We start from the raw sequence: 10216 nt of genomic DNA, 5'->3' as shown, positions 1-10216 counted from the left end.
GCAAAAATGTTATCTTTGAATATTATTTAACTCAATCATGAGCACCTAAACTTTTTTAAATGGCCTCTGTCATTCTTTCATAGGAGCATTTGGATGTCTCACTTTGCATATGCATCACTAGATGTGACATAATCAGGATGCAATGAGTCACAATCAAATAACACGTTTGCACCCTGTCTCTGTAAAACTGGTTTCCTGGTCTGCTGAGTGTGTATGGAGATGAGTCTGCCAGTTTGTATTCTGTTGATTGCTGGTTATTGATTGCTGGATGTGTATTTGCTTCTGTTTGAATATAAGAGAAACAGTTTGGCTTTGTAGGATTGTAGGATATGGGAAGGAGCGATGTTGCTGCAGGCCGGGGTAGACTGTAAACACAAGTGAGTTGAACTTATTATAATGTCCAGCAGCTTAAGGGGGTTTTCAGTGGTAATGCGTTTAATGAGTGCTGAATGGCAGTTGTCCTCATGTGGAATAATGACCGAACAGAAAAAACTGACATGCTGTTACCTGTTTCTGAGTTTTATACATGTTATCTACTCAAACCCGTAGGTAGCGTTTTTAAGTACACCCAGCTTTGTTCACTTTGTCTTTTGAATGACCGTAATTCCCGGTGGCAGAAATTCAACAAGATGTCTGAAATATTCCTCAGAGATTATGGTCCATATTGACATGATAGCCTCACACAGTTCCTGCATCCATGATGTGAATCTCCTTTTCAACAACATCCCAAAGGTGCGATATCTGGTGACTGTGGAAGACATTTGAGGATAATGAACGTACTTTCACCCTGAAGACATCATTTTATTTGAGCTTTGTGACATGGAACATTATCCCAGCCGCCATTGGAAGATGGACAAACTATAATCATAAAGAGATGGAAATGGTCAGCAACAATACTCTTACTCATATCAGTAGGACATGGCATTGAAATGTGCTCAGTTGATACTAAGGGACCCAAAGTGTGCAAAGAAAATTTCCCCACACCATTATTACACCATTGCCACCAACATGAACCACTGACAGATCCATCAAGGCAGGATGGAGCCATGCTTTAATGTTGTTCATGTCACATCTGACCCTGACATCCAAATGTTGCGACAGAAATTGAGTCTCATCAGACAAGACAACATTTTTCCAATCTATTGTTAAATTTTCGTAACCCCGTGTGAATTGTAGCTTCCGCATTTTATGGCCACAAGTGATTAACCTCAAATTGTTTCTTCAATTTGAGAGTCATAACTTTGATTTAGTAGGATTTCAGACATTTTTATTTAGCCCTAGTCTTGTATTGAACGGCAGGACTTACTACTTCACTTTTTCAACCATGTCCACACTGCAGGAATCAGAGGACAGGATGAGGCAGAAAGGATTTTCCTCCAAACTATGGAAGGGGAGTGAATTTTACTGCTGTCTGGGGGTGAGGTGGAGAAGGTCAAATGTCAGAACAGGAAAGTGAAAACTCTGAGCAGGGACAGTGTGACACACATAATGGTCATACGCAAACACACACGCACACGCCAGCTAAAAGTTTGATTTCTTCTTTTATCCCTTCAATTTATTTAATTAATAATATATATGCTAAAAATGCATTAAACTGTACAACTCCTGTCAATTCAACCCAATTTCAGTTACAACCATACTAAAATTGGGTTGAAATTTTTTTGAAACATGAAAACAGGACGATGCTGCTCACAACTACCAAACAGGTGGTCCTCTGATTACAACAAACAGAAAGCAGGCAACCAGGTTTTAGAAAAAAAAATGCCAGAGCTCACAAACCAGAGGGTTGTGCTCATTTCTGCAGGGAAATAGCATTATTACCGTACTGAAGCTGGGTTAAAATTGTATTTTAGCTTGAAATATTAAAACAGGACAACGCTGCTCAGAAAACAGGCAACCGGGTTTTAGAAAAAAATAATCAGCACACAAACAAGAGGGAGTTGGTCATTTCTGGAGGTATCATTAACTCTGAAAATGTTTTTTGCATATCTGTGGTCTTCACATGACTCTGATAACCGAAGTTCCTAGTTAAAGCCAAATGAATAGTTTAAACAGATTTTTCAAATGATCTTGATGTCTCTGAAATGGGGGGAAACAATAAAGCCCTCTTGAAAGGGAGAACTCTCTTAAACAGATGTAACAAGGCTGCCATGGAAACACGATTACCTTCACAGGCTGGTGTCCTCTATGGCAGTTAGGAAATCAACAATCCTACATCTTTAGAGCCCTAGCTTGTACAATACTTCCTATCCATAATGGACTTCAGGTGTCATCATTTTGCTCACCATATTTTATCTCTTTTTTCAGTCCATTATCTGTGATCTCTAGAGATGCTTGTGAGAAAAAAATCCCAGTAGTAGTTTCTGCTATTCCAGATCAGGCCATCTGCCACCAACAGATCAAAGCCACTTCACCTTTCATCCCACACAACACATTTCTCCCTCGTTCTGATGCTCAGTTTGAGCTTCATGCTTATGCCCACGTTTACATGGCTAAATGTACTGGGTTTCTGCCATGTTATTGGGTGATAACATTAAAAATTTGCAAGAACAAGCAGGTGAATAGTTTTATCTAAAGACATGGTTGGTGAGTTTATATCTTAATTCATGTGAAGCCATTACATTAAATTGCCATTAAATTGTATAGAAATACCTGACTGACTGATATTGACTTTGGGGGTCAATATCTGTTGGATTTTTCAGCATTAATGATAATGACATGCACAAGGTTTAGGATTAGAAGAACAGCAAAGCAAAGATGTGCTGTGACAACAGGCATAATTCAAATGAGGAGATTACTCAATATTCACGTGCCATACTGGTGCTTAACGAATCTGTTACATTTCATTGTTAGCAGAATTAGTTAAAGATTAGTCATCAGCCTTTAATCAACCTAGTTTGGGATACCTGAACTGTAATTTTATGCTGTTAATTCCACTGTAAGATACATAAACCATATGTGCTTTATTAGCAAGAAGGTAAAATTCATTAAATTTTGCTCAAAAAATAGAACGAGATTAGAATGTTGCACATTTTATTCTGTTTTTTAAATAAATAGAAATGAAACACATTAATTTAAAATGTTTTTTGTTCTTTCTTTCTTTTAGATAAACATCTGCTTAATGCCTTTGTAACAGGACTGAGACTGCCATATCTTCTTGATCCTAGTGTGGAAAGCTTTTATTTCACTTGGTATTCCACAGTAGAAAAGAAGTAACAAAAGGTTTCATTATTCATTCAGAGCAAGTGTGCTCTTCTATCTGTCATCTCTTTTAGTTTTTCAAGGTCCACATGAAATGTGACTCCAGATTTTAGAGGAACATACACTTTTAATATGTATAATTAGCCTTTTAAAAATGGCTATGTTTACTTTAAATGACCACTTTTTAATGACACATCATTAGTGGCCTTCCCAAATATTTCCTCCCAGTTTTAATTGTTAGAGAGCAGGTTTGGGAATCCTAACAGGTTCTTATGAGATTAATTAAGGCAAAGTTTAGACAGCAAAAGGTTTGTTTGTTACAGACAAGGTCATTAGGCAGCTTCCTGTAGTAATGTCATCACAAATGGAGCTCATTAGGGAAATTCCCAGGAGTCAGAGAAGCAGAACAGTTTTTGTTTGTCCCGGGTCACTGTGTCCTGTTTGATTTTTTATGCACTCACAGGGAATTCAGTGCATCTCGTATCCCATTGAATTACTTACTTTGTATATATAAACCTAATGTACAGTAAAATTTGAATAGTATGAGACACAATTAATATGCATACAGTATATCTCAGATAATTATTAAACAATCCAATAATCCCACCTTAAGCACACCACAGCTATCTTTTTTAAATTTCTTGAGCACACTGCATTATATTTACAAACCATTGGAAACACTTTAGTGAGATAAAGGTCGACTGGTCTCTGACCAAGAGAACACATTCTTTCTTAACAAGCTGTACAGCTGTCAGATCTTTACACCAGTTAAGACCATACATCTTTGATACTTATTTAATATTTAACAACAAATAGTCAGCAATGTGGGCACCACAGTGGTTAGCACAATTGATTTGCAGCAAGAAATCCTTGATTTCTTCTTTTATCCTTTCAATGTATTTAATTAATAATATATATGCTAAAAACACATTAAACTGTACAACTCCTGTCAACTCAACCAAATTTCAGTCCTGGCTTTTAAAAAAAGCAAGACGGGGGATTTCTGTGTGCTTTTTGAATGTGTCCCCCAGCTTCTCTCTGTGAGCTCTCGCTTCCTACCACAGTCCAAAGACATGCTTGGGTTAAGGTTTATTGGTGATTCTAAATTTGCTGTTGATGTGAACAGTTGTCTGTCTCATAAGCTCTGTGACTCACTGGCAACCTGTTCAGGGTCTACCTTGCCTTTTGCCCAATGACATCCAGCCCCCCTGCAACCCTGAATTGGATAAGTGAAAGAAAATGGATTGGATGTATTGAGTGAGCCCAGGAGGAAACGTTTTGACCTTACTGTAGGGCAAACCTTAATTCCTCAGATTTCACACTTTAATTTCAATCAATTTCTTTCCATCAGGGGCTCAGGTGGTCACTTCAGAGTCAATAATTTGGTTAACAAGGACCACCAACATCTTTCACATCTCAAAAATGGTGGAAAATGCTCTAGCCACCACTAGAGCTTAAAAATGGGTGGTTCACATAAAAATTAGGCCTAAAAAATAAAACTCCCAATTCAGATTATATATAAATCACATATTTTTCAGTTATGCCATTTTTTGCAGTGTCAGCTCATCAAGAAGGTTTTGAGTTTGAATCCACCAGCTGACTTTCTGTGTGGAGTTTGCACGTTCTCCTTGTCCCTGCATGGGTTCTGTCTAGCACTTCCCCACAGTCCAGTGACATAATTGTGAGTTAATTAGTGATTCTAAACTGGCTGTAGGTGTGAATAGTGTGTCACTGTGTGTTGTAGCTGTGATAGACTGCCTTTCACCTTCGCATGATCCTCAATAGGACAAATAGTTAAAGGCCTTCTTAATAGGCCCACACATTTAGTGAAATTCACTAGTTATGTAAGCATCACCGTGATGTAAAAAAATAAAAAATAACAATTTTGTGTAAAGTCCTGACTTCATCAGACAAACAACTTGATGTATTTTTCTAATTCTCCTGCTTAATGTGGCAGAATTCACCATTGTGGCTTTGGTTTAATTTCAGCCAGTCACAATAATGTTTATGTTTTTCATCAGTGAGGCACTGAAAAGAAAGCATTTAACTCCTACTATATAAAAAATTATTCATCCTAATTACTTGGAAGCGAGTGTTGATCGCTCATTAAATTGCATTTCCATTCATCATACAAGCATCTACAGTAGCTCTGCTAATTAGCTGTCATTGTACGTGTGTGCGTGTGCATATGTGCGTGTGTTAGGAAGCTTCTTATTCAAATGCTTGTGTAAAAGAAAAAAAGAAGCAGTCTCAGCAGTGTGAATATTTCATGCTGTCCTTCACTCAGGAGAAGCTGCTGATCCTCTGACCAGGCATAATGGTGTGGTGCGTTAGCGGACAGACAGAGACTGCATCTGCTCTGACAGCCTGTCAATCAAGGTTTTCTTTAAAGAAAGCTCCTTGATCTCAGCAGAGGCTTAACCCAACTATTACAATCTGAATTTCAGCTACAACCACAGTACATGCCTTTACAGTATAATGGATTTGTACGCATTTACATATATATTCAAAAAAATTTATAGAAAATAAAAGTTGTGCAAGTTAAGAGCCAGTTCCATTTATGTAGCCTTGAGCAAACACTGAATGCTAAATATGGTGTGTTTCAACAATAACAGCACACTGGTCATTAAGAATCTTATAATACAGTCACAAAAAGCATTTTGGACTGCAACGATCTGTCTCGATCATTCAGACTCAGCAGTCCCTTTCTTCAGACCTTAAACTGTTAATTAGCATCCTCATGTGGCCAGCTGGACAAAATGCACCTGCACAAAGTCAAATGTAATGCTAAAAATAATGTAAAGTTTAAACATTTAATGATGCAAAGAGGAGATTTAAGGAAGAAATGTCTTGCTATAAACTTCATCAATCGAGATAAGGAGCTATAGCTTAATCTAACTAGCTATGTGTTAACCACTAACAGCTACATCCCACCAATGCTTTACAGGAGAAACTGGACTAAAATGAAGATTTATTTTCTTAACATCAAAGAAAATATAAAGAATAATTCTCGTAACTTTATTGTATTTGGTTAATTGTGCATAGCCTACTGCTGTTATTCTTTTCTTTGCGCTTGACTCTTGGTTACGTGTAGAAAAACATCTATATGTGTGGTACTCGTCAGTGATATAGTCCAAGTTTCTACCCTTCTTTTCCCAAACAGTGTAAACTGTTGTTGTAAGTGTTGATTTCAGCAGAGTTAGAATGAATGTGTGGGCCTAATACGTATGGGCTGACTGTTATCCCCCCAAGTGAAATTTAATTATTTTTTAGCTTCATGCTTCAGTTTCATTTAATCTTTGTGTAGTGAAGGCACAAGTGCTCATTTTATATCAGGTCTCCTGGAGTGAAAAGAATCATAAATCAACGTCAGGATTAGAGAAATTAGAGAAGTGTCTGCAATAAATCATAGATGATGCTAGTTAGAACCACAAGAAGTCAAATACTTACTGTATAATACTTAAGCTATTGATAGAGTTTTAAACTTTTTTGACATTAGTATGTCTTTCATTTTGAAAACACATGGCCCACGGCCATCTGGCCCGTGTTACTGATTGTGCTAAAGTGTTCCCATACACGGGTTGGACCTCTCCTCTCTGGCAGTGTTAACTGGGGAGCAATGTCTCTTATCAGGAGATGTACTCATCTGTTTTTACCAATTAACCTACTTAAATCAAAGCCCAACATCATACCTTTGCTTGAATAAGGATTATCCACAGTTTTATTGCGTAAATTAGCAAAGGTCAGTTCACTAGTCAAAGACTGAGTTGCCATGTCTCTGATCCACCTGTGTTTACTTGAGTCATCATAAGATCATCATTTACAACAGAATCATTTCATCATCAATGAGGAAATGAGGATAAAAGAAAAGGACTGTGTCTCTTTAACTCCTAAGAGTCTATCTAATGAGTCCCCCTTCTTTTAACATCATTGGGGAATAAAGCTTAAAGGCCTGACTGAAAACAAACACTGTAGTCTAATTAATCTCTTCTGTAGTTCATTAGAAGTGGCAGGGGATATGGGAATGCAAGTATTTCAAAGAGACAGATTTGCAAACATCAACACTGTTTCCTAAACCCTCAACATTAAGGTTATTATTACAGCATCCTGTAATAACAGGGTATGAATGATAAACAATACAAAATATAAATAATAGAAATTGTAGTTTGGCACCACTCCTTTACTTATTGTGAGTTTCAAATTAGATTTTTATTTAATATTTCTATTTAAAAAGGAATATTTTAGCATTTTTTATTTTTCCTGTTGTCAAATACCCCTTAATCCTCACCAAACACTTGTGAATCGTCAGTATAAATGATCATCATAATCATTTTTGTTATAGAATTTATTGTACTGTCACAATGGGGTTCTCAAATCCCATTAGTCACATCTTATATTTGTATTAATGCAATGGAAAACTAACTGTTGGTTCACAGCAAGAAGGTCATGAGTTCGACTCTACTTCTGGCCTTTCTGTGTAGAGTTTGTTTGTTCTCCCTTGGTTGCATGAGTTTTCTCCAGGTCCTCTAGCTTCCTCCCACAGTCCAAAGACATGCAGTTAGTGGGATTATGTTAATTGATAATTCTAAATTGCCTGTAGGCATGAATGTTTGTCTCTCTGTGTTAACCCTACATCAGACTGATGACCTGTCCAGGTTGCACCCTACCTCTCACCCTATAGTAGCTGGGATAGGCTCCAGATTCCCCACAACCCCGATAAGGATAAAAGGAAGAGAATGGATGGATGGAAAACTAAGTACATATTTATTTCATTGGAATTAAGATGATAAGTAGCAGCAAGGAGCTGCTAATCATAGAAGGGTAGGCATATGAAATCCTCTTTTTTCAAAAAGAAACAAACCATAACACTTTTGAAATGTCCTTTGGACAGATGAGACCAAAGAGGAGATGTTTGGCTACAGCACAACATTGAAAAACCTCAAACACAACATATCAGCACAAACACCTGTTACGACCCTCCCACACTCATTAAAGCCATGGCCTGCTGTTTGGCCAGCATGGCAGCTTTGCTGGCACTGGGTCATGATCTCAGCACAGATGCAAGTCTACAAAAGGATGGCTGAAAAAGAAAAGAATGAAACTGTTGCAATGGCCTGGTCAAAGTCCAGACCTCAACCTGATTGAAATACTTGACCTTAAGAGAGCTCTGCATAAATGAAAGAACTGAAAGAACTGTGGAGCAAAATTCTTCTACAAGAGACTGAAAAAGTCAAACAGAAAACAACTACTTCAACTTATTGCTGCTAAAAGTGGCTCTACAAGCTCTTGAATCATGGGGCGTACTTTGTTTTTCCCACACTGCTTCTGCATTTTGGCTTACTTTTTGTTACCCGTCATTTATGTAAGTTAATAATAATAATAATAATACATTTTATTTGCCTTTCAAAACACTCAAGGTCGCTGTACACAGTAGAGTAAGTTGTTGTTTGTATTTACCTAATTTTAAGAACTGCTAAGAATCAGGTGATTTTTTTAATCTAGTGACAAGTAAAACCTAAAATTGAAAGAGGGTTTACTTTCTTTTTCACATGACTGTAATTAATCTCAGTTATATGTATAATTCTCAAACTTGTAGGGAAATTGGTTTAAAATTGAGGCCCGAGCACACTGAGAAATATAATGTCATGTAATTTTTATTTTTGCATAACTAATACAAACACAGTGATTTTGTCCAAACATAAACTTCTGTATGAAATGACTAAATGGCTAAACTTGATAAAACTAACAATGAATGCCGATCCATTAGGACTTGGATTTCTGCACCCACGAGAAACTCTGTGTCTCAAGACAAAAATGATCCTCTCCAGCCTCCTCGACTCCTGGGAGCCCCACTAATGAGTCCTTATTTGTGATGTCACTTCCAGAGGATGCTGCCTAATGACCTTGTCTGTAACAAACAAAGCTTTTACTGTTCAAGCTTAGGCCTAATTAATCTCATCTGCATCCATTAGAAGGTTTTGCTCTCATGCAATTAAAGCTGCAGTGTAATGGGAAAGGATGTAGAGTGATATTAATGACTCATTAGTGTTCTTGAAAAGCTCAAGTAAACCTCTAATTGTCTAATAGTCATCTCCTCTTTGAAGAGCTGTAGAAGATAAGCCTGTAATCTCAGTTGCTGCACACAATGACCCGCTTTCTCAAGTCGCACTTTTTATAATGTCTTTATAATCACTGTGAAAAATAATAGGTGCAAAAGATTAGATTGTGCTCACATTTACTTGCAGTGGTGGCAATTGGGATAAATCATGTGCTGCAGACAGAATTTACAAGAAAGTGATGGTTTCACTGGAAATTTGAGTTCTGGTTCTGTTTTTCATAATTTGAGGGCAGATCAGAAAATTCACAATTTTATAATCAATCTTAAAATGTTATATGCTATCACATCAGGAAATGTGCCATCCAATCCTGGAGTACAGTAATATACAGAACTCTGTGCAGTTCTGTAACAAAATAAGTACACCCAATGAGACAGTAACTTCAATATAACAATGTTTAGCAGCAATAACTTAAAGTAATAATTTTCTGTATGACTTTATCAGTTCATGGTCAACTCCTCTGTGTACCCAGAGACACCAGGTTGCCCGTGGCTGCAAAACAAGCCCAAATCATTACCCCTTCACCACCGTGCTGACAGTTAGTATGAGGTTGTTTGTGCTGATATGCTGTGTTTTGGGCTTTTGCAGAGATGTTCATTCCTGGGAAGTTTGTGGGTTGTGTTAACACACAGACCTGAATACTCCAGACCTGCAAGCTGTCAAAATGTCTGCTTTTATAGAGGTGCTCGCACTTCCTGATGACCAGTTTTTCAAGTCCATTTTAGCAGCTCCTGGCTGCTATACCTACTCTCTTAATTACTAATATGTAATTTGTTTTCCCCTGACCTGCATAGAGTCATGTGAATACGTTTATAACTAATTTTGAAATGTCCTTGAGACCCCCAAAATATTAATACATTATTAATAATATAAAAATATATGATTACAATTTTTTCTAA

This window comes from Oreochromis aureus, linkage group 10 (assembly GCF_013358895.1).
Source record: "Oreochromis aureus strain Israel breed Guangdong linkage group 10, ZZ_aureus, whole genome shotgun sequence".
NCBI classification, from domain to species: domain Eukaryota; kingdom Metazoa; phylum Chordata; class Actinopteri; order Cichliformes; family Cichlidae; genus Oreochromis; species Oreochromis aureus.
The sequence above is the reverse complement of the archived record's forward strand: the minus strand, read 5'-3'. Positions refer to the sequence as shown.